The sequence below is a fragment of the Canis lupus genome, chromosome 34, assembly GCF_003254725.2.
Source record: "Canis lupus dingo isolate Sandy chromosome 34, ASM325472v2, whole genome shotgun sequence".
Lineage (NCBI taxonomy): Eukaryota > Metazoa > Chordata > Mammalia > Carnivora > Canidae > Canis > Canis lupus.
The window spans coordinates 21,557,958-21,585,261 of record NC_064276.1 but is presented as its reverse complement, the minus strand read 5'-3'; the positions used below and the strand labels follow the sequence as shown (position 1 = coordinate 21,585,261).

General features: G+C 39.0%; 1 long non-coding RNA gene across 1 annotated transcript; it reads left to right on the top strand.

The window, feature by feature from the left end:
• The first annotated feature begins 11,692 nt into the window (after positions 1 to 11,692).
• Positions 11,693 to 13,439, top strand: LOC118353335 (uncharacterized). Its single transcript, XR_004812123.2, has 3 exons — positions 11,693 to 11,830; positions 12,242 to 12,406; positions 12,720 to 13,439. It is a non-coding gene; the product is annotated as an uncharacterized LOC118353335 (long non-coding RNA).
• Positions 13,440 to 27,304: the final 13,865 nt, after the last annotated feature.

The window sequence follows — 27,304 nt, the reverse complement described above, 5'->3', positions numbered from 1 at the left end:
TGTCAATTGCTTACTATGTGTCAACCACTGTGACTTTGCTTAACTTAACCTTCAAAGTCATCCATTAAAGGGAGGTAGGGACTGTTAATCATTGCCATTTCAGATTGGGGAACCTGAGATTTAGCAAAATTACACAACACAGCCAAATTCAAACAGCTTATAAGTGGCAAAAGCAGCATTTGAACAAACTCTGTTTAATTGTAGATCCTGAACTTCTCACCCCTATTTTGTACTTCCCTTGAGAACAGATGGTGATAGTTAATACTTATTCTGTCCTTTGGGGTTTATAAAATCTTAATACCTCCATCTTATTTAATTCCAGTAAAAATGTGGGAAGATGTCATGGGAGGAATCATTAAATCCTGTGCACTTATTAAAACACTGAGGCCATGGGACGCTAAGGATCTGGTCTTGGGTTTTAGGTGGAAAGTGCAGAAAGAGAAATCTTAAGCCCTGGGACACTGCATTTTCCCTTACACCACACTGGCAGGCCAGGCTAACCAAGTAGGGATCATGGAGATGAGTCATGGTCAAGCCTCAGTCGGAGTCACTGCACAGGGAGCTACCCCCCCACCCTGGTCCCTGGGGAAGATAGAAAAGGGACGTGGTATTTTGCTGAAGTCATGGTAGTTTAATACTCAATGCTCTCTCCTCTCCCCACTAAGTCCCATGGGGATTCGCACAGGCAGTGAGACCATAGTCTCCTACCCACTCCTCTAAATATAAGGAGGAAACAAGAAAGAAAATCACAGAAGATGGCTGGTCTTCCTGATAACCTGCATTGGCTTCTCATTTTTCTATCCATAAATGACCAGGGAATCTTTAAGCTCTGATGTCTGCTGTTCCACTGGCCTCGGGCAGTCAGTTTCAAGGAGGCATTCAGGACTCCTCTGCTTCTCCCTTATCACAACCTCTTCAGTTACAGAGTGACGCTGCCATCCTTGTTGGCTCCCCACCACCCAGTGCCAACCTTCTATCCATCTCTGCTGAATGCGTGGTCATCACACTTTCTGGCAAAGGACGCCTGGTGGTCTGATGAGTCCGCATCACACGTTAAAGTACGTTTCAAAGACAGGATGCAAATAACTATATTAAATTTAATCCTTAACTGACATTGAATTTTTTAAATGTCCCCTTTTTATAGGCAAATGTTATAGATGCTGGACTTCTTATTCCTAAAAACAAAACAAACACAACATATTTTAAGTAAAGGAGAAAAAAGTGTTTATATGAACTCAGGTCTTAAATTATTCAAATGCTGATTATTTGGAAAGTTTTCATTGATTTTTTAATGGAAAGCAAAATTATTTTGCAATCACTCACTGCTACTTTAAAGTACCTGGAGTTCATCAGTTTTTTTCTTTTTTGCATATACCCATACTTATTGGCTGTCAAAACTCTATATTATACATATTTGTAAGCAAACACACACATTTTGACACGAATACTGTCATAAAATGCTAAGCTGTAAATGCATAAACACTAATAAAAAGCTCCAAATGCAAGAGCTGATTATCAACCTCTTCTCTTTTGTTGGTAGAGCTCAGGCACCACTTTTAACATTTCAAGCTCTTAGTTTCCATGCCTATAAAATGGAAATAATAATCTTTACCTTGCCTCCTCCACTATATCACAAGATTAAAATGAATCATTTTTATTAAGCAATTTTTAAAATATGGCTCATGTACATGTGAGGCATCTTTACTATATTTATCTTTTTAACTTCCTTCCTGATCCTTGCTCCACATAATGTGAGTCTTCCATCCTATTGTTGATATTGCTCTTAATCGTTTTTATGTCTTAAGAATAACATGACTATTTAATTTCATTGCATAAATCTTTTTGTTATTATTGTTATTGCTTATTCTTTTAGTTACCTGTAAATTGTTTCTACTGTATTATTGTTTCAACAATTGGGTGTGCTAGGTACCACGTTTTATTAAGAAGGTGCAGATTATAATATTTTATTTATCTGTTAATGATTAAAGAGAGTCATTTTTCCTTTCATTCACCTATTAACTTATGATTTTTAAATGTTTTTACTGAAAATATCATATTCAATGTTTTCATGGAAATATTTATTCAAGTAGCCTATACTGTAACACCCAGACCAGACGCAGATAGTAAATTTGTTGCCACAGCAAATATATATATATATATTTTTTCTTTTTGTAAAGAATAGTGGATGCAGGAATCACTGGGACCACTTGATATTTCTCCCTGCCACAGACATCTTAAATCTACTCAATCAGCAATTACACATAGATACACACGAAAGGTAAAACAATACCTAACACCAACAAAAATTTTAATTGTTTTACTTATACAAGGGTGACAGCTATAAGATTTTGGGAAAGGCATTTTGGGAAAGGCATTTCTTCTCTCTGAGTCTCAGTTTCTTATCACTAAAATGAGGTTGATAACACCCTTTATTATGCCTTATAGGAGACTATGGGGAATGATTATAACAATGGGTAGGAGTGCAATTGATAAATGGTAGAAAGTGATCCAGAAGGGAAAGAGTGTCTTGTCGTGAACTCTTTGGCACTGATGGTGTTTGCAGGTAGACCTAAGCCAGGGACCAGGGCTGGCATTCACAGTCTGTGAATCATCACTCAAGCCCTCAGTCACAGTGTGTAAGGCAAGACCAGGCTATTCTTTCATTTGTTGTGGTTTTATGCCCTTTCAAGCCACGCCTACCTATATAAGAACCAAAAACTTATGAGAAATTCATTTGAAATGCTTGTGTTATTGGGTATAGTGACCTCAGGTCTAACCCTTTCATGATAAGCCCAAGATGATTTTGTTAACAGCTTGCATCTGGTTTCCAAACCTGCCCTTGCATAACCCCAGTGAATCCTAGTTCAGCCTCAAACTTTAATAAAGACAGAAACCTTGCACATCAGGGCAAAGAGCCCCTGTTCTCATCAACCTTCATTCATCATAGCTTGGGCGTCCAAAGCAACACCAAAGGTACTGCTGTTTCACAATTTAACCACCAAGCAGACCTTTTTGCCATAACCCTGTTTGAGAGCACAGAGACCACAAAACTTTTGCTGTGTGTGCCGCAGCAGGTACTACAGTGATCCCTGGCTTCTGGATCATCAGAGGGCCAGGGAAATGTTGAAAAGCACAAGGCCTCGGGTAGCCTCCAGGGGAACTACTGGAATGTTGTTTATCTTCAGACCGCAACAACTGGCCCAGTGTTTCACAACAGGAAAGGTCTGTCCTGGAGCTCAGACATTGAAGGCTTAGAGAAGCAAGGCCTGAAATAACCCCCACTTCTCTTCTACTTCTGTCTCCCTATCCTCCTGGACCCCCCACTCCCTGGCCCAAGAGTCCAGATTTAAAAAAAAAGAAAAAAGAAGAAGAAGAAAGAAAGAAAGAAAAAAAAAGAAAAAAAAAGGCACAGCCAGGGCTGTGACCTTGAAATAGATACAGCTTTCCCAGCAGCTTGGAGTTAACCTGATACTCTAGCTGGGATGGAAGACAGCCTGATCCAACGGGGCTTGAGGTGATAGGGAAACCAGAAACTGTGCCTTCTTTTATTGTCTTAACCCCTTGGTTCATAAAAATTACCCTCCCTCTTTTTTTTTTTTTTTTTTTTTTTACAGCATCTGTGTTTTCAGAAGTTTAGATATATTTTCTCAAATCTCTTGAATGAGAGAAAGAAGAAATTGGTTATGATTCAACTTATAAAATTATTGTCGATGCCTGGTAACATCACTTTAGCTCCATGTGCTTTGGGGATATTAGTTTTAAAAAGTCCAAATAAGTAGCTCTGTGATCTTGGACAAATCAATCTCAGAACCTGTGTGAACATTTGGAGGAGAAATGACGAGGCTTGGGGAGTGAGAAGGCTGCATGAATCTTGCACGTTGCAGCTCCCAGGATCTCCGAGTCTCCCCGGCAGAGAGCACAGAACTAGGAAGATTCCCAGTGGCTTTAACGTGATAGAAGCATGCTGATTGAGAAAGGCACCTTTATACAGCAGGCCTGGAGCAGATTTCTGAGCTTTCAGGCTTAAAGGAGGAACCAATGGATCTATGGTATTTATGACCAGGTCTCATCTGGCTTTACACAACCCGCTCCAACACAGCTCCTCTTTCCTGAGAAGGGAGAAGGAAAGCTAGGCCCAAGGAAATTGTTCTTCTTCCAGACATGCCAGGATGGAGAAGTACTCGACCAAAAGATAAATGACACAGATACTAATTGTTTCAGCAAAACATAACCACTCCATGCCCAGCTCCTTCTTAGGGACACCTGAGCACTCTAGTAGGCCACAGTATGCTTATTTCCAGACAAACTGAATCAATTCATTCATTTGTTCAGCAAGCAACTACCATTACCCTGTCTTAGGCATAAGATGATTAATACTCACATCTTGTACTCAGGAAAGGCACAGAGAAAATAAGGAGGGTAAAAAAAAAAAAATCCACTCTCATCTCGGGTAAAATAAAATACAAGGAACAGGGGATGAAGATAGAAGCAGAAAAAACACAAAGAGTTCATTCCAATTGTAAAATTCAAAAAGGCCCTCATGAAATCAGTTCCGCAGGGACCTAAACTCAAGGGACAGATGGTTTCGATAGGGATAATATGGGGGTGAGCTCATTTCAAGCTGAAGTCAAAGAAGCAGCAGAAGTGTTAAAAAGTGTGAAAATATGTACAAAACACGTGGAAAACAGTGACAAATTAGTCTTGAGGTCATACAGTTTGTTGACCACACCTTTCCAATTCCTCCAGAAGGACTCCCACTGACAAATTGCCCTTTAGAGTACCTTCTTTTTGAGAGCAGCTCCATGAAGAGGTTAAAAACACAGGCCCTTGGTCCAATTGCCTGGGTTTAAGTGCTACCTCTGCCACTTGGTGGTTGTCTTACTTTGAGCAAGTTGGCTGACATCTCTAAACCTCAGGTTCCTCTTCAATAAAATGGGGATAATAAAACTATCTGTTGTGAGATTAAATAATAAATGTAATGTAAAATACTTGGCACAGTGCCTGCACATAGTAAGGATCCCATGGTACTGTTTTTGTTATTTGTCTCTTTTATTTTCCTTATTAGATAAATATTCCTAGAAACCAAAGAATGATCTACTCTTATTTTACCCTATTGGCCCAGAATTTAGAATCATGCTTTGCACAAAAATAGGATTTCCATAAACACTTAAATGAATGAATGAGTTAATTAATTAATAAGTGAAAGAGCAAATTTCAGATGGAGCTTTTCCTATTACTAGAATTTGATACTTTGACCCACATCGTCGAGCTATACAACTATCTGAAAGCTTTTATATTTTATGAATGCTAGTAGACATTCTGGTTGTAATGAGGTGTGCTCGGGAAGACAGCTGGAGAGTACAGATGTCAAGGCATGGGTAAAGCATCCTTAGATGAAGTGTTCTGCTATTGCCTGGCCTTTCTCTCTGGAGGATATATGCTATATCTGTGACTAAATTCTAACTGTAAAATAATAATAATTACAGTGACCACTTAATAGAGTGAAATTTTTAAATGACTCCAAAAAACCCTTTCAAAACGTGTTTGACTAAAACCCAGCTGGATAATGAAGTGTCCACAGAGAACTGCAAGACACAGTAACATATTAAATAAGCCACTTTAACAAATTCCCGTGTGATTTCTTGCATTCTGTACAGACTCAGAATCAGAGATGAAAAAGAAAGGCCAGTGTTAGCAGCTACGCGGTAATCAAAACTTCCAAATGCTTATAATATACATTTGAATACAGAGAGTATACAGATAACTAGTTGTGTTGGATAAGAAATGGTTACATGAAAACATTCACTCCTTTCTAAATTTCCATGCAGGCTAACTAAGAAAAGTTCAACAGCCAGGAGAGAGTAATAGTTAAGGATGCAAAAGATAAACCCTGCACAGATTGGGTGGAAATTTTTAGAGCAAATGTAGAGAATTAAAAAAAAAAAAGTGACAAATATCTTTTTACTAATGGCTTTGAAAATGTGTATGAATATTTCTCTATGAAAGATCCTAAATAAAGAGTAGAATGCTAAATAAAAAGCATGGGAAAATAATGAAAATGAATATGTGCTGCCAAATTGAACTTTAAAACTATTGTATCAAGTAACCAGTTATACTAACACTTTGTGTATGTGTTTCTGACACCAGGGTCCATGGAATCTACTGGATTGTGATGTAATTTCTCTGGGAAAAAAATAAGCCACAAATTGGAGACATTTCATCTCTCCAACAATGTTAATGATTCAACAAATTTTAGTCTAACCATTAATTGGACTACTCCTCCACAAGAAAAAGAAAAAAAAAATTACTGATGTACACACTATCATGGGTAAATTCCTCAAAATATGCTGAGTGAAAGAGGCCAGACAAAAAAAGAATACATATTGTATGATTCCATTTATAGGAAATCCAAGAGACAAAACTATTCACAGTGAGGGGTACCTGGGTGGTTTAGCCAGTTGACTGGCTGACTCTTGATCTCACCTCAAGTTTTTATCTCAGAGTCCTGAGTTCCAGCCACACATTGGGGTCCATGCTGAGTGTGGAGCCTACTTAAAAAACAAAAACAAAAACAAACTATTCACAGTGACAGAAATCTGAGGATGGAAGCAAGAGGATTGTCCAGAAAGTGACATGAAGAAACTTTCTGGGGGGATGGACATCTTCCTTGTCTTGATTGAGTGGTGATTACATGTGTAAATATATTTGTCAAAACTCTAATTACATTTCAATAAAATCAAAGAAAATAAAAAAGAATGAGACTATCGGGGGGGGGGTGATCATCAACATTCAAATGTTGTTCACATTATATCTGACCCTAGAGTCTAGTATTTTCTCCCATCACAACTTCTCTTGAATGATTTTATTATCCCTTCTCACTTTTCTAAGAGCTGAAATCTCAATCACCAGGCCACATTTAGGCTCTTCCAGAATTGCCAAGGAAGTAAATTCACTTGGTCTGTAATCTGTTCCACCCAAGGAAAATTTAAAGGAGTCACATTGCATACGTATACAAATGCTCACTTCCATAAGGAGTCTACAGCAGACTCCAGCTCCTGGAAGGCCTTAGGGTGTCTTCTTGCCCCACTAATGTGAGCTTACTATGGCTTCGTCTCTCAACAAGCCTTTCCCCAGAACAGACATCTTAGTACCTGTCTCTTTGTGCAATCTTTTGATTGTATTGCCTTGGTTCCAAGGATCTTTCCCACAAAAAAGAACTGGCAGAAAATATAAACAGATTTCTAAATACACATATTCCTATAAAACATGTCCATGTGTATTATCTCATTTGATCTTCAACATACCATAAAAAAAAAGGAATGTCCCTCATCACTTTTGGGATAAAATTCCAACTCTCTGGGTTACTGCACAAAATCCTCCGGGATCTGGCCCCATTCCACCTGTCTGGCCTCATCTCTAACACCTGTCCCCCTACATCCACCCATCTTTCCCTCCAGCCAGCCTGAGATACTAACCATTCCTATTCTTCCATGCTCCTAGACTTTAAAACATGTTCCTCTTTCTGCCAGATACAATCTGCCATCATGTCTTCTTGCCTAAAACCTAATTACCTCTAAAAGTTATCTCTGAAGTCTACCACTACCACCACTTCATCTCCCATTTCTCGTGTAGTACAAGGCACAACATTCTTCTCTGGCTTCCTGGACTTCCACTTTTCATTAAAAGCTCCTTGAGGCCAGGACATTGCCCACATTAACTTCTAACCCCACAGTGATTAAAGAAGCCAATACACAGGAAGTACTAAAATACCATTTGTGGAATTTCTGGAATAACAACAGTAATAATAATAATAGCTGCCCAACTTCTAAACTCTGGGTTGCAAACTCAAAGGAGGATGGCATGCAACTAAGATCAACTCTAAGTTGTACATGAAGTTGTATGCATGCCTTAGTGCCCTCACTGTAGTCTTTTTGTTTGTCAAAAAAATGTCTGAGGCCAACAGGAGACTATAATTTGGCTGTGTTGATCTTAGCTGAAACTAAGGTGCATTTGCATGAGACAGTAATCACTTAACTGCCTTGCTTGTAAGAACACTAATATTTTGGCCTTTCCAGACAGGCTGGAGAATGTGATTAGGAGCCATTTGAAAAATGACACCCCACAGTAAAATGGAGCTTTGTGGCCTCTTCTTCAATCCCAGCTTCTGATCCTTTAAAACCTCCTTTAGAAATATCTTTTTCCCTTTTCTTATGCATGTTTATAAAAAGGCACGAATAAGATTCTCTTCTGAAACTACCTTTACCTGCCAAATTATCCAGTATTTATTTAGGCAATATTCAAGTCTCTGTGTTTAAAATAAACCTAAAATCTTTCAATATCGAATCAGCCAATGAATTCTATGCTAGATTATGTAGACAGTCATTATTATTCTTTGCCAAATATACATAAACAGAAAATTATGTCATGAGTTTTGTCCTTATTTTTGGTCTTCCGCCTATCTTGCTGAGGCTTTACAGATAGTGTTTGTCTCGGGCAATGTTTTCACAGGGCCATTATTGGCTAATAGAATCTCAGGTTTGGGCAGGAACCTGATGCTGGATCCTTTCTACATGGTTCTATGCCAAATGGCTGTGGAATTTCTGTTTGAGAATAGCTTTGACAAAGAACTAACTAGTTAACTCACTCACTCACTCATGCAGTTACTCCTGGGAGCTGCTCACCCATCCTTGAACGATACTGGCTATTTCACCTTGTGAAATTATTTTTTCTGGAGCTACTATGACATTAGTCCTAATTTATCCCTTGGGGCTACAGAGCACAAATATAATCTGTCCTCCATGCCAGCCCTTCAGATACCTGAAGATCAAAAAGGTAATTCCATTGAGTCTTGTACAAGAGACTCCCTCTCAGGAAGTGGTTTGAGTCATGTTCCTCTGAGGAATCCTCTGATTGTCAATGTCACTCAAAAGACTGCTCCCTAGATCCAAGAGCTGCCGTCCCATCTTTTCTGATACAGCAAAAGAGCAGGATCATTTTATACTTCCCTTATCATTCAACATGAGCCCCACATCTTTTTCCTTGACCTTAGATTTTCCATTCTGCTTTCAACTTGGCCTTTCAGCTCGTTCTTTAAGTTCATACATCCATTCTATTGCCTTTTTTTCACCCGTGCTATTAAAATGTGTAGTGTATGAGGTATTTCCAATACTGAAAACAAACTAGTAAGAAATTTGCAATACAGTCATATATAATCTTTACTGAAGCTCCTGTTCTGACTGGTGGCAAAACCAAACCAAACCAAAACAAACAACTAATATTTGCCATTTTGGGTAACCTTAGACACTAAATTTTAATTCTGTCAATTCATAATTTGCCTTCTGTCTTCTTTGTAAGAGTGCACTGAAGCTCTGAGATTTCTATTACAGCATGCAGAAACACTCTGGGCCTCCACTGTATCAGAGCAAGCTAGTATTAGCCAAGATGTCTCTAGTTCTACCTACCAACATCAATGCCCATGTGCTCCACTGATTTTCCTCCTCTCTAGCCCCCTGCCTGTACACAAGATCCCACTTCTTCCTGAAAGTAAAATAGACATCCTACCCTTAATGTATCTCACATCAATTCCTGCTGACATCCCATGCCCTCAAACCTCCATCTTCAGTCTTTTCCAAATTCTGGACATGGCATCCCTATCCTTCTAGTTGCTCGGACCAAAAATGGTGAACTTCTCTTTGACTTTTCTCTTTCACTCATAACATGTATTCTATCATAAAATGCTGTTGCTTTTATCTTCCAAATGCATCCAGAGTCCAACTACTTACATTGGTCTACACTGTAGCACCCTGATCTAAGCTACCACCATCCTGTCTCACCAGAATTATTGCAATAGCCTCCTTACTGCTGTCTCTGCCTCCCTCTTGACCACTATGAGCTATATTACACAGAGCAACTAACGTGATCTTGTCAAAAATTAGGGAAGACCATGCCATCCTTTGTGCAAAATAGTAAAAGGCTTCTCACTTCACTGAGAGTAAGAGCCAAAGCTCACAGTGATCCACATGGCCCTACATGACCAGGACACTGTGGTTTGTCTGACTTCAACTTTCCCTACCCACTCCTTACTCAACTCTCCTGGCCACATTTTTTTTTTTAAGATTTTATTTATTTATGAGAGACTCAGAGAGACAGAGATTGAGAGAGAGAAGGGCAGAGACAGAAGCAGGCTCCATGCAGGGAGCCCAACGTGGGGCTCAATCCCAGGACTCCAGGATCAGGCCCTGGGCTGAAGGTGGTGGTAAACCTCTGAGCTACCCCAGCTGCCCTCTCCTGACCACTTTAAACATTCACTTGCCTCTGGGCCTCTCTACCGAGTGTTGCCAGGTGTACCCCTGATTCTGTTTCTTACCCTCTTCATTCAGGTCATTGTCTTAATAAGGCCTCCCTTGATTACCATATTTAAAATTATCTTGTTCCAAGACCCTTCATCCCACTTTACTTTTCTTTTTTTCCATTGCACTCTTCAATTTCTTAAATATTCCTTCATTGTATTCATTTTCCTTTCCCCTCCCTCTGGTCCCATCATCAAAATGCTTCATGAAGGCAGGGATTTTAATTTTTTTTCTTTTCTTTTCTTTTCTTTCTTTTCTTTTCTTTTTTTTTCCTTTCTTTTCTTTTCTTTTCTTTCTTTTCTTTTCTTTTCTTTTCTTTTCTTTTCTTTTCTTTTCTTTTCTTTTCTTTTCTTCTTTTCTCGTCCCCTTCCTTCCTCCCTCCCTCTTTCTCTCTCTCTTTCTTTCTTCCCACTAGTATGGCCCAAGTGGCTAGACCAGTATCTGGCACTTAGCCCTCAATATTCACTAATTGAAATCCCACAAGTCTCTCGCCATGTGTTTCTCATCACATACTGCTTTGACATTGCCTTTTTGCTGACCCGGAGACTTTTCCAGATCCACAGGCTACTGTCTCTGGGCCCTCCAAAGAGATGCATGGGTGATTTCTGGATTCTTTCCACACCACTCTGGAGTGGCAGACACTTCTGGGGCATGTCTTTGGTATTTTTTGTCCAGACATGACACAGCACCATTCCTCATCAGTGCTGGGCAAGGTAAGCTCCCGGAATCCGTTCAGGAAGTAGGCTCTTGGTCAGTTGTAATCTCAGATCACCTCATCTGAGGGAAGGGAAATATTTACCCACTCACCTTTCAACTTTTTCAAGTTAACTGCTGAGTGGGGGAGTCACTTCCTTAGAAAACTTCCTGAGCTTCTCACTAATTTGGCCACCTCTCTTCCTCATCCCCAGATTTTTAACTCCTCATGATTAATATGGAGGACCGTTCCATGCTTAACACCTCTATGCCAAAATCAATCCATGCCAAAATTTTCATTACTGATTTCTAAAACACCCAGTCTCTTACAAGTCCCACAGGATTTTCTCTGACATTTTTTTCTTTCTTTTAAATTTCAGCTATTGGCTTCAAAAAACCTATTTTGAAACTAAAAAGAAGAGGCTTTTTTCCTTTCTGGTGTCTGAGCTTCTGCAGTAACAATTCATCCTGAAGGCCTGAGACTATAGAGAATAGCCCCAGGATCCAAGAAATTGGAAGGAGATGAGCTCGTAGATTAATATTTAAGATATTATTCACTGTTCCAGAAAATAGGAGCGTTTGAATTCCTTGCCAGGAAGGAGGGGTTAGTAAGAATTTATAATCTAGAATTCCCATACCCCCAGCCTTTAAATCGAGGTATTCCTGCTACAGAATCCCAAGAGACATGCTCAGAAGACCCTGTAGGATACCTTCTTCCTATATCATTAATCTCCATCCAGGTAAAATCACAGGACTCATTACTCCTGTCTGACTTACCTCCTGTCCAGGTGAGTGTAAGTTATAAGAACTCATGTTGGCCCCTTAGATCTCCGATAGTAATTACTGGTCCTGCACAGAATTGTATCACCATATAGACAGGGCATCTCCTAGGGATACATGTTCAGAGGTTATCCTGGCAGGCCCACCATGGTGAAGAAGAGGAAGGGTAGGTCTGTGTAAAATGCATTCACATGTTGCAGCAGTCTGAGTAACTGGAATGTGTTGGCATTCTCCTGGATAAAAAAATAAGATGCTATGAAAAAATGCATGCCAGAGTAGCAAGCTGTTCCACCTCTACTGGTGTGCAAGCCAAGGCAAATTTCCACTGTAAGAGGACCTTAAAACTATAAAAATGTTGAAATTGACACATCATTATTAGTAATTTCCTTACTGATTGATATTCAAATTATGTTTTCTAGGTCCTGGCAGGTGAATAAGAGGGTATGTGGCCACTCGGGAGACATCAGGGAAGTCCCAGAACATGGGGCAAGCAAAGGATACATGATCAGAAAGGGAAAGACAGTATTATGGCTCCAATGAGTGGGTGTAATGAAGGAGCTGGTGAAAAATAAAAATCTCAGCAGGTGGGTAAGACAAAAGGCATCAAGGAGGAAGAGTGTTAGCCAGGGTGTTGCTTTTACTGCATATCTGGCACATCTCTCCTCTGCACCCCAGTTCCACCATAACCCACTCTGAGCTCAGGTAATGCAAACTCATTTTCACATCAGCAAAAGGGATTAGGAAAGTAAATCTTCAGAGGAAAAACACCAATGATGTATTTTAAAGTCGCAAGCAGTGTAAATGATGTTTTTATCCACTCTTCTGTATTATTCATGCCTCAGCTCCCTGTCATGGCCGTGCATAAATGAAATTTAACAAATGTTGTTTGGTCCACAGTGGCCCAGAATCACGCAAGAAGCTGAAGATCATCCGCAACTTATTCCAAGGGCTTACAGAGTATGAATGTGAAGGCCTTGGAGATAATCAAACTCAAACTCAAAATCAAAAGACTTCCAGTCTTTACAAACTCCCTTTGATAAACAAAAATTCCCACACCCGGCCTTAATTGCATTTGAAATTCAAAGTAAATTAAATATTGTGACAGAAAGGCAATTCAGATCAATGGAACAAAGTGTGTTGCTGTGTATTTATACCAGATGCTCCCCTTGACCTTTTATATAGATCCTCCTTTGAGAACTAAGGTGTAGATAAGGAACCGGCAAAACATGGCCTGCCACCTGATTTTAAATGGCCCATGGACTGAGAATCACCCGAATGTCATCATGTAGGGGCTTTTCTCATTATACTCGGTACTCCAGAGTCCCAGGATCATAGGGTACAAGCCAGCGACTGTGCAAGCCATGGTAAGAAGAGTCACTGTTGCAGGGGTTCAGCATAAACGAATGTCTCCTAAGGAGAGGAGGAAAAAGATAGACAAAACAAAACAAAAACACTGAAACTAATTATGAAGATGCTGTGGGGAATCCATGCTGCCCTCGCATGTGCCCTGTCATGTGACCTGGCCCTGTGTAACCTTCTGACCTGAACCGGATGCTGCTCCCCGCCACCCCATCAGTCTGGGTACCACCTGCTGCTTGTACTCACACCCACCTTGCAGCTGCAACCCAGAGCTGCCAAGGTGAGATGTGAGGGAGGGCACTGGGAAAAGACAAAAACGAGAGAATCTAGGAGGGGGAGTGAAGAGGGGGAGCAGTTGGGGGGAAGGAGTCGAACTTGGTTTTCTGCTGGAGGCTACATTTTTATTTTTATTATTTTTTTTTCTGACTGGCACGCGTCTTCTTTGTTTTGAATAATGGAGATAATTATACATTCAAGGGATCACACTCTAAACCCCTCGAACGATTAAGAAATCTTATTGCAGGCAATCATGAGAAAATGTAAGGGAGGATTACCCGGAGAGACAATGGAAATCATACTTCTTCAAGTCGCTTGCTTAGCAGAGAGACCTAATCACTATTCTCCTCTCTTTCCCATGGCCTAATTGTTGATATTCCAGGTCTCTCTCAGGGAAGGGCAATGCTATCTCCTAAACCCTGTTCATGTGAAGTCAGGGGTTTGGATGGGTCCCTCTTGGGAAAGTGCTGCCTCAGTGATTTTGTTACTGACCTGTAAACTCCCATTTACCAGCAACTAGAGTACAAGAAAACCTTTCATTATGTTCAGACTGCAAAATTCCTTGTGTAGGAAAAGGAATCCTGTGAGTCATTTGCTTAATTTGACAAATATTTATTGAGAAGCTACCCCATGGCAGACATTATTCTAGAAGCTGAGGATAAACCTGAATAAACTATAGTCTGTGACCTTAAAGGCCTATATCTACTCAAGTTGGATAGAGAACTTGAGAACTTCCTGTGAAGCTGGAAATTCAAATGTGTGTCATGAAGAATATGAGAAAAGTAAGTACAGATTATTCAGGGGCTGCCTAGGTGGAGCTAAACTAACTTGAAGAGTAAATGGAATTAACAAGGAAAAGACACATGAGAAGAGAGAGAGAAGGCAGGTGTCAGGCCTTTGTGAAGCCCTACAGTTGAGGGAGATCATGGATTGTTTATATATGTAGGGTGCGATTGATCAAACCTTGGGGAGGGGAACAAGAGGCAGGTAAATTGAAAGTGAGAAGGGTAAAGAGTCTGCGAACATCTACCAATGCCCACCTTTGAGCCTTATCCTGAGGATAAGGGATGTATCTGTAGAATCAGAGGGCAATGTAGAGCCTCAAGTTTCTTTTTTTTTTTTTTTTCTTTAAGATGTTATTTATTCATTTGAGAGAGAGAGGGAGAGAGAAAGAGAGAGACAGGGAGAGCATGAGTGGGCGGGGGGGAAGGGCAGGGAACAGAGAAGCAGACTTAGCACTGAGTAGGGAGCCTGATTTAAGGCTTGAGCCCTGGACTCTGAGATTGTAACCTGAGCTGAAGGCAGACACTTAACCAACGGAGCCACCCAGGTGCCCTCCAAAATGCACAATTCTTAAGACAAGGAGTTGGAATTTAAATCAATGCAGTCTGTCTGCAAAGCTAAAGCTTAACATAGGCCCAGGAATAAAACAACAACAACAACAACAACAACAACAAAAACCATAAATTCCAACTCTGATTCTCAATGACTCTGGGATCATGGGCTTTTGCTGCCTGAAGCTTTCCTTGCATTTAAATGAGAAGGATGGGTTAATAATCCCCTTCCTCATTTCTAATATCAAGGCATTCTATTTCTCAGAGATGGCCTGCAGAAAAACAGGGATATCTATCTCAGGGATAATTCCAAATCTCTCCTCCTCTCCCTCACTTTCTCAGTCTTCTTTCCTGGGGGTTGGGTTGAAAATCCAGTGACAGAGTGATTTCCATAAACACTTGTTGACTGTCAGTGGATCAGAAAATACAATAACTTTGGAACTTCTCCCCTCACATCACTGTCATCAGGTTTTGTCTTCTTCATGGTCTATCAGCAGTGACAATCATCCAGGTTATGTTTTCTCTCTGTCAATTACACTTTAAGCTGATCAGGGTGAGACTTTTCATTAAAAAATCAACAGCTCTTGGCAGCCCCAGTAGCCCAGCAGTTTAGCGCTGCCTTCAGCCTGGGGTGTGATTCTGGAGACCGGGAATCGAGTCCCACGTCGGGCTCCCTGCATGGAACCTGCTTCTTCCTCTGCCTGTCTCTCTGCCTCTCTCTCTATCTGTCGTGAATAAGTTAAAAAAAAAAATCTTTAAAAGAAAAAATCAACAGCTCTGAAAAGGCAGGTGTTAAAAGCTAACAAAAGGATTCAATGTTAAAAATGGCTAATATGTTTGCTAAATTTTGAATGGCCAATAGGTGCCCTTTTCTGAGTTTACACCATTATCCATAATATAGAATGGAAGTCATGATTGGGGAAAAAAAAGAAAGAAAAAGAAAAGAAAAGACCTAGAGGATGGTAAAGAACCAACCCATTTTAGTGCCCTGGGGTTGCCAGAGCAGTATCAACATTCAGTTGGCTTTTGATATTGGAAACATAACTCAGTGGTCTCAGCTTCAAAATTCTTAGACTTCCTGGAACCACAGGTTTAAAGTCTTGGCGAGCTTGAGTCATGGCTTTGGTCTCTGTTTCCTTAGAAAAAAATCTGAAGAGCAAGTGATTTATGGTATGTTCTTCTTCTAGAAGAGCTCTCCAACCCCTGGCCACTGAATGGACTTTGAAATATGCCCACAGGGAGCCTTTATCCAAGGACAATCTTTGAGTGCTTATTATTCACTTTACTAGTGTAGAAGCTCTTTAATCATTGTCTCTGCATTTGCTTTAATCTAGAAACTGTCAATTTATTAGCTTGTAATGTGCCTGAAGCTTCTCACCATCCTACTGGAGAAAGACTAGTATAAATTCAAAAGTTGATTCTAAAAAAGTCAGAGTGATGTGAGAGAAAGATAAAAAAGACAAAATAGTACAATAATTATAGTAGAAAACTAAATTTTATTTAGGGGAAGAAGCATTCTATATTCTGTTTTAAGTGGAATAAAACCGTTTTTTAGCTCTAGCCAATACCTAAAGGATTTACAGCACCAAAACTTTGAGATATGCATATTTCAGGGATGCTCCTAAAAATAAGTGTTTAGAAGCTGCCAAAACAAACAAATATACATATATACTTATTTATATAAATCTATAAATATAATATATATTATAATATTTACTATATTATATATATATGAATATAAGAATTATCAGAGCATCAAGAAAAATAATATTTAAGACACAGGAACCAAAATAGCACAAGACCAAAGCAGTAATGGGATAAATACTAAAGAGAAGATGACATAAATGAGTCCAGAGAGAAAGGACTAAAGAATGGTACTGTCCTTGTCTCCTGGATGATCTAAAGACTAGCCACAGCTGGTCTAAGCACTAGAATCACTGAGCTCTACCTATGGGATTCTGATCTGTTGCTATTTGTCTCATATCTCTTCCCAGAGTTGTTTCATTCTCAAGTAAAATGTTCATTTTTAAATTTCCTTACAGAAGAGACCTTAAATATTACATAATTCAAGTCATTCACTTTTCAAAACAAGCCATTCACTTTACAAATGAGGAACCCAGGGCCCCAAGAGGTTAAAGTGAATAGTCCAAAGTTTCCCAGGTGGAGAGTACCACAGACAGGACCAAAATCCTGGATCCTCTAATGCCCAAACCACACATCCTTCCAAGGGTCCATTACTCCTCTCAAATAACCACCACTTTCTTCGTAATCAAAGTGGTGATTTCTGCAAAGGCAAAGAAATACTGCAGGTAATTGCCAAATGTTAGATTTTAAAATGAGCAATTGGGATCTATATATCTATATAGAATTACTGGAAAGTGCAAAGAAGACAAAATTACCATGTTTCTTTTCAAGCCGGTCTCAATACAGTCTTCCAGCATACTGGCTAAAAATAATAGGTTCCACCTACCCTGTCAATTAGCCATCCTGTTATTATTTTCTTGCCAGAAATAGAATTTAGGGATTCAAAGGATCCTAGAGATAGCCTGGACTTACTTTCTGATCTTATGAATGAGAAGGCTGAAGTACAAAGAGAATATCTTATAAAATCACAAAATATTAGAATTTGAAGGGATAATAAATATTTAGTCAACTCAATGCTTAATTCAGAGAAATAGATGCACAAAAAGTATTTAACTATTATAACACCTGTGCTTCCCACCATATCTGTCTGAGAACTGTTCATATTTTGTCATATTTATTTCAAATATTTTTATTGTAAGAAATAAAACGTTGCATATATAGTTGAAATACTTCTCCCTATCCCCCAAATCTCACTGTCCTCCTTGTCAACCCAGGGAGAGCGAGTATTAGAAAAAGGTTTTAAATCCCTGTAGTCTGTGTGTAAAATTACATCTGCACATATAGATATCAACAGATAATACAAATTCTCTACTAGCTCAAAAGGTTTAAGGATACTTCAGTCAAAACTATTCTGATTTTGTCCACTTGTATATTATTTTTCTTAGAAATAGTTGGCAGAAAACTACTGTAACATAACAAAATTGTAAACAATTTAAATCAAACACACTCATTTAACAGACAAGTCAAAAAGGCCACATGACTTGCCCCAAATGATACAGCATCCTCCTTCAGTGAGAACCCAGATGCCCTCCCCCTACACCCACCCCTAAGTTACCTTTACACTGGAAAACCCCACCTGGTTGTCTTTTTCCCCCTATTTTAAGTGCTGTGGATGTTTTTCTTCATGATTTTTAGAAAGCCACACTTCTTTTTCACACCTCCATTCAAAAAAGAAACAATCCTGGGTTGAGAAATCTCATACCAGAAACAATATACTCTTTAACTTCACACTTTGTTCTCAACAGTGAGGCAGCCAGGCAGACACCAGGCTCACAAACCATTATGAATCTGTCAGCAATTAGAATTCTAAACCCTATTCGGTTTTTACTTGCTTCAATCAACTTGTCACGGCAGTGAGGATTATCTACTTTCTCAACATAAACATCAACAGAAGTGAGTGCAATGGCTTGTGTCCTGGGCGAAGGCACTGCCAGGGAGAATGTTAAAGAGCACATTCTGCAGACAGGAGGGATCTGGGGCCTTAATGGGCCATAATTAGAGGGGCAGAGCCTACTAGCCTTTGTGTAAGCCTTCAGAATTCTGCTCTTTCAGATCAGGAGACATTTTGGAAAATGCAAGGAGACTGTTGTCTGCTTCTCTCTTCTCCCTTTCCTGAGCTAAAGAAAGGAACAGAAGAGAATGCTTCCATACAGTGTTTGCCCTCAGATTTAAAGGACCCCCAGGATCATGCTGCCCAACCCCCTCATTTAAAGGATTAGGAAACTGAGATGCAGAGACGGGAACACCAGGCCAAGGTTAAACCTGTGACAGAACCTAGTGTCCTGACTACCCAACCCTGTGCTTTTTTCTACCTCGCCACACTGCCCTCTGCAGGGTAGGGGTGAGGGGTGGAAAGAATCTAAGAAATGAGATTCATTCTCCTCCCACACCAAATGCTTTTACAGATTTCCATTTCCACCTAAGGGTGCAAAAGGCCAAGCAACATCGTGCAATAAGCGTGAGGACAGGGCAAGCCCAGGGTGCCAGAGACATCTAGAGGAGGGTCTCCTGCCATCAAATCCCTTGTGAAAATAGTGTGTAAGGACACAAGTAGAAATTAATTTAATTCTTTTCAACAAGCTATTTTGTAAATTATTATCTAAGGAAGTTAGAGACATATAGCCTTTGTCATCTTCTACTACAAATAATAGCTAACATTAACTTATTCAATCTTCATTATAACTTTATGAGTCAGCATTTTTATCTTAGTCTTTATTTTACAGATGAAGAAACTGAGGCATGGAATGTTGGGTAATTTGCTCAAGGTTATGCATATGGCAATGTCAAAAATAAAATTTTGCCCTAGATGGTCTGGACCCGAAGCCTCCACTTTTAAATAGAACGGTGGGGTAATCAACCATCCATTTACTTAGGACTATCCCAGGAAATTCCTTGGCCCTGGAGAAACCAAGACAGTTGAGCACATTGCAAATAACTGCACTGATTCTTTTGTGTGTCAACAATTAAACCCAAGTCTCAAGAAGTGATCCAATCAATCAGGTTGCCATACCTGTCTTCATGCCCAGGCTGAGGTCAGAGGAAAGAACTTAAATATTAATATGTTATATATACTGAGAAATTTTCATGATTTATGTCATCTGAATTTTTACATGCACCTTGTATAAGGATCCTCTCCAGCTCTACATGCTTATAATCTATTAATTTTAATAATTAAAGCAATTCTTCCCTCCAGAGGGACATTCTATTCCCTACTGAAAAGAAAGAAAAGAAAGAAAGAAAGAAAGAAAGAAGAAAGAAGAAAGAAGAAAGAAAGAAAGAAAGAAAGAAAGAAAGAAAGAAAGAAAGAAAGAAAGAAAGAAAGAAAGAAAGAAGAAAGAAAGAAAGAAAGAAAGAAAGAAAGAAAGAAAGAAAGAAAGAAAGAAAGAAAGAAAGAAGAAAGAAAGAAAGAAAGAAAGAAAGAAAGGAAGGAAGGAAGGAAGAAAGAAGAGGGAGGGAGGGAGGGAGGGAGGGAGGGAGGGAGGGAGGGAGGGAGGGAGGAAGGAAGGAAGGGAGGAAGGGAGGGACCACAGAGGATTGGGTCAGCTGCATAAAGTCTCAGTTAGCAAGTGGTAGTGCCAGGATTTGAACCTACGCAAGCCCCATGACATTGAGACTTCTTTATAGGGAAATGGCTACAATGAGGAAGTCTCAAAATATGAAAATCTTACCTGTTTGGGTTTTTTTTTTCCAGATATGAGAATTCACACCTAGAAACTTAGGTATAACTCTTTGAGAATCCCCTCTTTCTGAGTAGAGCTTTGTGCTTCTTCCTCCTCCTCACTTAGCTGGCCACAACTGGAGCCCAAACCCTCAATGCCCTCCCTTCTCCATGCTGTGTCCACACTATTTCCCCATCTTAGAATTTTGCTCTTCTACTGTTGTGCACATGTAAAATTCCTACCCATCCTTTAAGACCCTTCCTAAAAGGCTTCTGTGTAATATCCTGATTTAATCATTCTGTTTCCTTCCCTAAAAATCTTTTACCTTTTTAAAATAGGTATCCCAATCCATCTTATTCTAGAGTCCCAGAGTGTGGAAATAAAAGTCATGTTCTCTTTTTGTGCTGGGAACCCAACCCTGGCTTTCCCATATTTCCTTTCCCAGTACCCCCACAGTACCAGAAATAGCACATGCACACAGTCAGCAGTCAGTAGTCCACAGTCAGATGGCTTGTTGAATGAATATGTGAATGCATCAGTGCATCTAGTTACGAACTATGATGGATGTATGTAGAGATTTGGATAATGAAAACAAATGTCCCGGATTTTTGTGTATGTCAGGGGGTAATTTCTTTGACACTTCTAGACCAGGCTCTACTCTAAAACCAAAGCAAAAGATTAAGACAACTGGCTAGTTGTATATTAGGTACCTACTTCTATAAAACTTAAGTACTTTTACATAATTGCTCAGTGTTAAAAATAATGATTTTGAAATGGTTTAATAGAAATAAACACACGGCAAGGAATCAGTTTCCACTTTCTTGGTAATAACCCAAACTCACTGTGTGATCTTTGGTTCTTCTTTTGCCCAAATGATAGGAGGATAGTGGTAGAATTACATGATTTCTAGGATCCCCTCCAGCTCTACATGCCTATAATCCATTAATTCTAATCGTTAGAGCAATTCTTTCCTCCATAGGGACATTCTGTTCCCTACTGTTATAATCTTGGCATTCAGAAAATTCAGGATGAATAGTAATATCAATACCAAATTGGGAAAGGACCAGTTGAAGCTACCTGAGGAAGAAAACGGTGTTCTGTTTAAAGGAAGGAAGCCAGAGATTCTGGAGGGACATGATGTGTAGGCTGGGGGTTTAATGAGTTTGAGGCGTGAAAAACCCAAGCTTCAGGGCCACATTCTCTGGCACTGTTGAGCACAGCATGTCTCCGTGCCCTCTGTGGCTGAGTTCTATTTTAGAATGTACTCACGCCTGAATCCTCTAACACAGCTGTGACCGCCTGTTAACTTTTAGGCATGGTTCTCCATTCAAGCAGATGGCTTTTGGGTTCATTTTGACAGACCTGGGGAAAAGGCAGCTAGAGGAGGTCAAATCCAAAAACGATCAGCGAGTCAACTTATGGTACAGAGGCAGACTTTATTGAGATCGAAATGCAGCAAATTCAGCCCAGTGGACCAGGGAAGTTAAGAGATTTCTCTATGAAAGTCAAAAGCAAATGGTATAGGAAGACTCACTGGTCAGCCCCACCCACCAAGAAATGTTTCATCCAGCAATGGAGGGCCTCTCAAGACTTCTCTACTATTAACGTTCCTATCTAGCTAGGACATACCCCTCGAGACCTTAACCCATGGAAAAAATGAGAGCACAAATGAGTGGTTTCACCATGCTCCCACCCTTCTCCCTTCTGGAATCCCTTCCAAGGCCCAAAGTGCAGAGCTGTCAAGTCCTGCCCTGAATGCTTTGCTTAAGTGGATGCCCAGCCCTACTGAGGAAGCTGTGTCAGGGTTGGGTTAAGCTCTCCAGCTGCTGGGAAGGGCTGAAGCGGTCACCATGGAAACGAGCCCTTCATCAATCATTTAATGACTCACAAGGAGATCATTGGGATGCAAAGGGAACTAATGTCCCTGAAAGGCTACACCTTTTTCCTTAAAAAGGGCTGTCAGACTGCATTCTTGAAAAACAAGCCAGCCACTTGCAGAACAAAGTGGAAATGGCTATGGTTGCTTCTTGTCTCTTGAATTTAGGCCTAGATGCTATGTGCCCTGAACTTGTGAAAACAGGAAGGCCCCCATCTGTGTGGATCTTGCTATTGCAGCCAGTTCTATTTGATATAACTGTATGTCAGAGGGATAAGAAAACTTTGGGTGTAATCTAGTCAAAATTCTCTCTCTCTCTCTCTCTCTCTTTTTTAAGGAATAACTGAGAGATCAGAGAGTTAATAACTTGTCCAAGGACCTTATAGTGAATCAGTAGGAAAGCCAGGACTACAACCAAGGTCTTGTATTACAAATCTGTTACTCCTTCCACCATCCTAGGGTGAGAGTAGATTTTACTGTGAAGCTAATAAAGATTAAATTCAAAATACTTCCTTTAATAAGTCCCTTCCAAGGCTGTGACAGGAATCTTAGCAATGTATTCTGTTGATCTTTCCTTTTTTCTTTCTTTCTGAATTCTTTCTTTTCTTTCTTTCTTTCTTTCTTTCTTTCTTTCTTTCTTTTTCTTTCTTTCTTTCTTTCTTTCTTCTTTCTTTCTTTTCTTTCTTTCCTTTCTTCTTTCTTTCTTTCTCTTTCTTTTTCTTTCTTTCTCTTTCTTTCTTTCTTTCTTTCTTTCTTTCTTTCTTCTTTCTTTCTTTTCTTTCTTTCTTTCTTTCTTTCTTTCTTTCTTTCTTTCTTTCTTTTTCTTCTTTCTTTCTTTCTTCTTTCCTTCATTTTCAAAAGTAAGACATTTTAACTACAATTGGTGAAGAATGCTGCTCTTTTCTATTCTGCCTTCCATCCTCATTTCCCCTCCAGATGGAAGCTATGGGCATTTGTGGGATCTGGCTAAGGGGAAGTTGAGGTAGGTTAACATTTAGTTGGGGGGTTAGTGAGATATAATTATGTGGTTCCCAGTCACTCTTCTGCAGACCGAAGTTGCTGTTTATCTTGATATAGGCCTGGCCTCCAACAACACTTCTACAACTAATTAGCACAAAGATTCAAAAGGAGGACATGGCCAAAATTCAGTTTTCTGGTCATACAAATGGACCCTAAGACATCTGGCACAGGAAACTTGAGGATAATGAAGAACAAGATTAAAAACCCATGGATTTAGGAGGTGTTCTGAAAATTCTTCCAAACTCATATCTCACAGGTGGAAGAAACTGTAATAGATATTTTTCATTAGTAATGATAAACCATGAAGCCAAATGAAACTTGTCTAACTAGAAATAACAATTTTGTAAAAATACATTTCAATCAACTGAGGAAAAATGGAATTATCTACTCTTTAAAGAGAACAATTATTAAAATGTATTGTTATAAGAAGAGGTACTCAACCAATGTGCTGTCAATAATGCATTTGAATAAAGTATTAAAGGTGTGTTTTTTTAATTGAAGCATAATTGACATAAAATGTTGCGTTAGTTTCAAGTGTACAGCATATGGATAAGGATGTTAACTAATAAGGGTATTATGTTATTTTCTGGATTTTTTAGTTTTTGTAGTATTGTCAGGTTTGTAATAGCTATAATTTTTTGTAATTGATTTGGATATATTTTGTCATTCAAAAACTTGATTTTGTGCCTAATTTTGTATTTATAATGTTATGTTATTTTTTCTTAAAGAGAGTGCCTATGTCTTATATATAAGCTGAATGAAATTTGGATCTGTCCCCTGCCTATGATACCTATTTAATAAGACTGCATTCCCCATAGGATCACTAAAAATGACAAGACCTATCTGGAATAGGGTTTATGGGTCAGAAAGTCATCCTTACTGTACAACCTTTCTAGGACCATCCTCATGAGAATTGGGCATTACAGAAAAGTGTTCAGAGTATTTTACTTTGTGCACAGGAATAGTTTCTCAATGTCAACCCCCTTGCTAGTAACAGGAGCAAAGCCTTAAAACACTTCACTATTACTCATCACTGTTATATTTGTATACTGTTTATCTCCCAAGCAACCAAACTACTTAATCTCATCTGATTTTACCAAATCCAATTCATCTTCCAAACATACACATTGGTGAAATATATCTGGGAGAGAGGTTATTCTAGCCCATTTCACAGAAAGAGAGGACTCAATTGTAGTGATGAATGATTAAAATCCCAACTACTCAATTATATCTCTGAAATATTCTCTACTGAGAGTGTTGCTGTGAGGGTTAAAAAAGATAACATATATGAAATATCCAAACCCTAATACTAGCATAGGAGTGCTTGCTAAATGTTACTTTAATGTTAGATGATTCTTTACCCATAGGTAAGCATTTGCCAAGTTGAGTTCATGAAGCACCCAGATGCCTGGAGGCATTTCTACAGTTCCTTGAAAGAAAATGTGGTCACAGTACACAAGCTTCAAATTTCTTCACTCCAACATGAACAATGGATTGTAAACCTGAAACAAGAAACCCAACCCATAAATTTTTCTTTAAACTTCGCTGGTTAGAAAACCTTACTGAGAACAGATTCATGAGGTGCTATCTCATCAGAAAACCTTAACTGACTCTCAATATACCTACTTCTCAGTTACATGTCCTTGGTCAAGTCATTCTATTTATTTCTATTTGATTTCTTTCTCTGCAAAACAGGATATAAATAATTGATGGGCTTGTGAGAGAATCACTAAAATAAAATATACAAGTTTGAAGACTTATAGATAATGAGTTGTTATTTTTGCCAACGAAGATGAAGGACTAAAGCTAAAGAGCAGATCATCTGTCTTACATTCCTCCTTCCACAAGGAAGTGATTTCCATCACTGCTTTCCACAAAATTACTAAGTACACAGATGAAGGTGACATACTTAACATGACTCCAGAACAGTACGTTAATGGATATGTAAAAACAAATACATATTTGACAAAAGACAAAAAATAAGAGTTGCCAGGAAAAGCTAAATTATCTCACTAACATCTTCATTGACACAGAGGGGAGATAAGATAAAAACTCAAGTGAAACTAAAGTGAAATCAAAGTGAAAGCATATCATTTAAGTTAGAAATACAATCAAAAGAAAAGTGAAAATAATGAACAATTAAGGAGACAAGGAAAGTGTAACGTACAGTATATGTGAATTAACTCTGGTTCTTTCATATAGGAAGTTAATAGATAATACCTGATGTTGATAAATCAGTACATAGGAATAAAAGCATATTTGTCAGAGTTATCAAGGTAACTACCAGCAGAACCAGGAAGGCTCTGAAAATAAGTTGCCACTAAGTCAGAAGTTGGAGATGAGTTGGGAAGGTGTTGGTTTCCATAGAAGCTCTTCTGTATCGTTTGACTTTCTTTAACATTTGATAAAATAGAAAAAAGAAATAATCCAGAAAGTCATGTGTTCTTGTTTGTCTTTGGTGACATTAAGATAACCTCAGATATTCAACATTTTATTAAGAATTTCATTTTCAGAATGGATAAAGAAGCTGTGGTCTATGTATACAATGGAATATTACTCAGCCATTAGAAATGACAAATACCCACCATTTGCTTCGACATGGAGGGAACTGGAGGGTATTATGCTGAAGGAAATAAGTCAATTGGAAAAGGACAAACATCATATGGTCTCATTCACTTGGGGAATATAAAAATTAGTGAAAGGGAATAAAGGGAAAAGAGAGAAGATGAGTGAAAATATCAGTAAGGGTGACAAAACATGAGTGACACCTAACTCTGGGAAATGAACAAGGGGTAGTGGAAAGGGAGGTGGGTGGGGGTTTGGGGTGACTGGGTGATGGGCACTGAGAGGGGCACTTGGCGGGATGAACACTGGGTGTTATGCTAAATGTTGGCAAATTGAACTCCAATAAAAAATTTAAAAAAAATAATTTCATTTTCAGCCATCTCTTTTCTTCATTCTATATGTGTTGTTCAGTAAGATAGCCACTAGACATACATGGCTATATGGAATTTAGCTAATTAAAATAAAATAAACATTTCAGTTTCTAAGTTTCATCTGCCACAATTCATGACTCGTGGCTACTGTGTCTAACAGCACAGAATTATGGTTTCCATTATTACAGAAAGTTCTACAATCTCATCTACATGTAAGGCGGTAACTACAGCTCATTCTTGGATGACTCCTTGACCTTTATCTCTAGCCAAAGATCTTCTCTCCTGAACAACACACCTTCACATACACCTGCTGGTTAGATAGGAATATTTTCACTTGATGTCCCATAGCTCTCATACTCAACTTATCCAAATCTTCACACATTGTATTTCCCATGAGTCACTTTTACTTTGTATATTCCCTACCCATACTATTGAAGTCACTCACTTTTAGTGAGAAGTCACTAGAATCAGTTGGCTGGTCTCCACTGCTTGCAGGTCACTTTCCTGAAACCATTGGCAGTCTGGGAGAACCTCAGTTCATCATTTCTTCTCGATGCACCTCTTCTGGCTATAGTATCTACCCGGTCATCATGTTCTGCTTATTCTAGATGTGGCCTTACTTCTACTAACTGAATTCTGTTCTAAAACCAGCATGCTCCTGACTGACCCTCTGGGCATCACTCAGATAGTCTTATGATCTTTTTTTTAACCCCAGTAAAATGCCATTCCTCACTTTCTATAACTATGATACAGTCTGAATATTGCTATGTGTTTTTGATGTAACCACAACAAAATCTGGAGCATAAGAAGGGTTTTGCTAAAATCAAAATACTATTTCTTTCTAAAGTCAGGGAGCAAGCCTAAGCTGGGCTGCTGCTCTGTAAAACCAGATCACAAAAAGGTAGTAGTTTTACAGAAGCTTAAACATAGACTACTGAAATGGGTTGAACCCCAAATGCCTATGGCATTGATATCATAAAAACACATTTACTGATTGCATAATATGTAAGATACTGTATTAAAGGAGAAATTGGGGTGCCTTCAAGGACTTCACAGTCAAGCAGAGGAGAAAATAGTTTAGTGGTTATCTTTAACATAAGTGAGGATCCAGTAGGATGGCCAGTTCAACAATTAACCTTATTCTAGTGGGCCTTTTGTTCTGCAGAAGTTAGAAAGCTAAATATTACAACCTCAGTTTCCTTTGTAGCTAGATTTTGGGTGTGATTACGTTCTAATTTAATCCAGGTCTTCTCTCTACAAATAAACAGTCTTAGACAAGTTTCTTTGCCTCTTTGTACTTTGCTTTCTTCATTTCAAGATGGAGTCTGTAACAATATATTCTTGACAGAGTTATAAGATTCACTGATACAGTGAATGC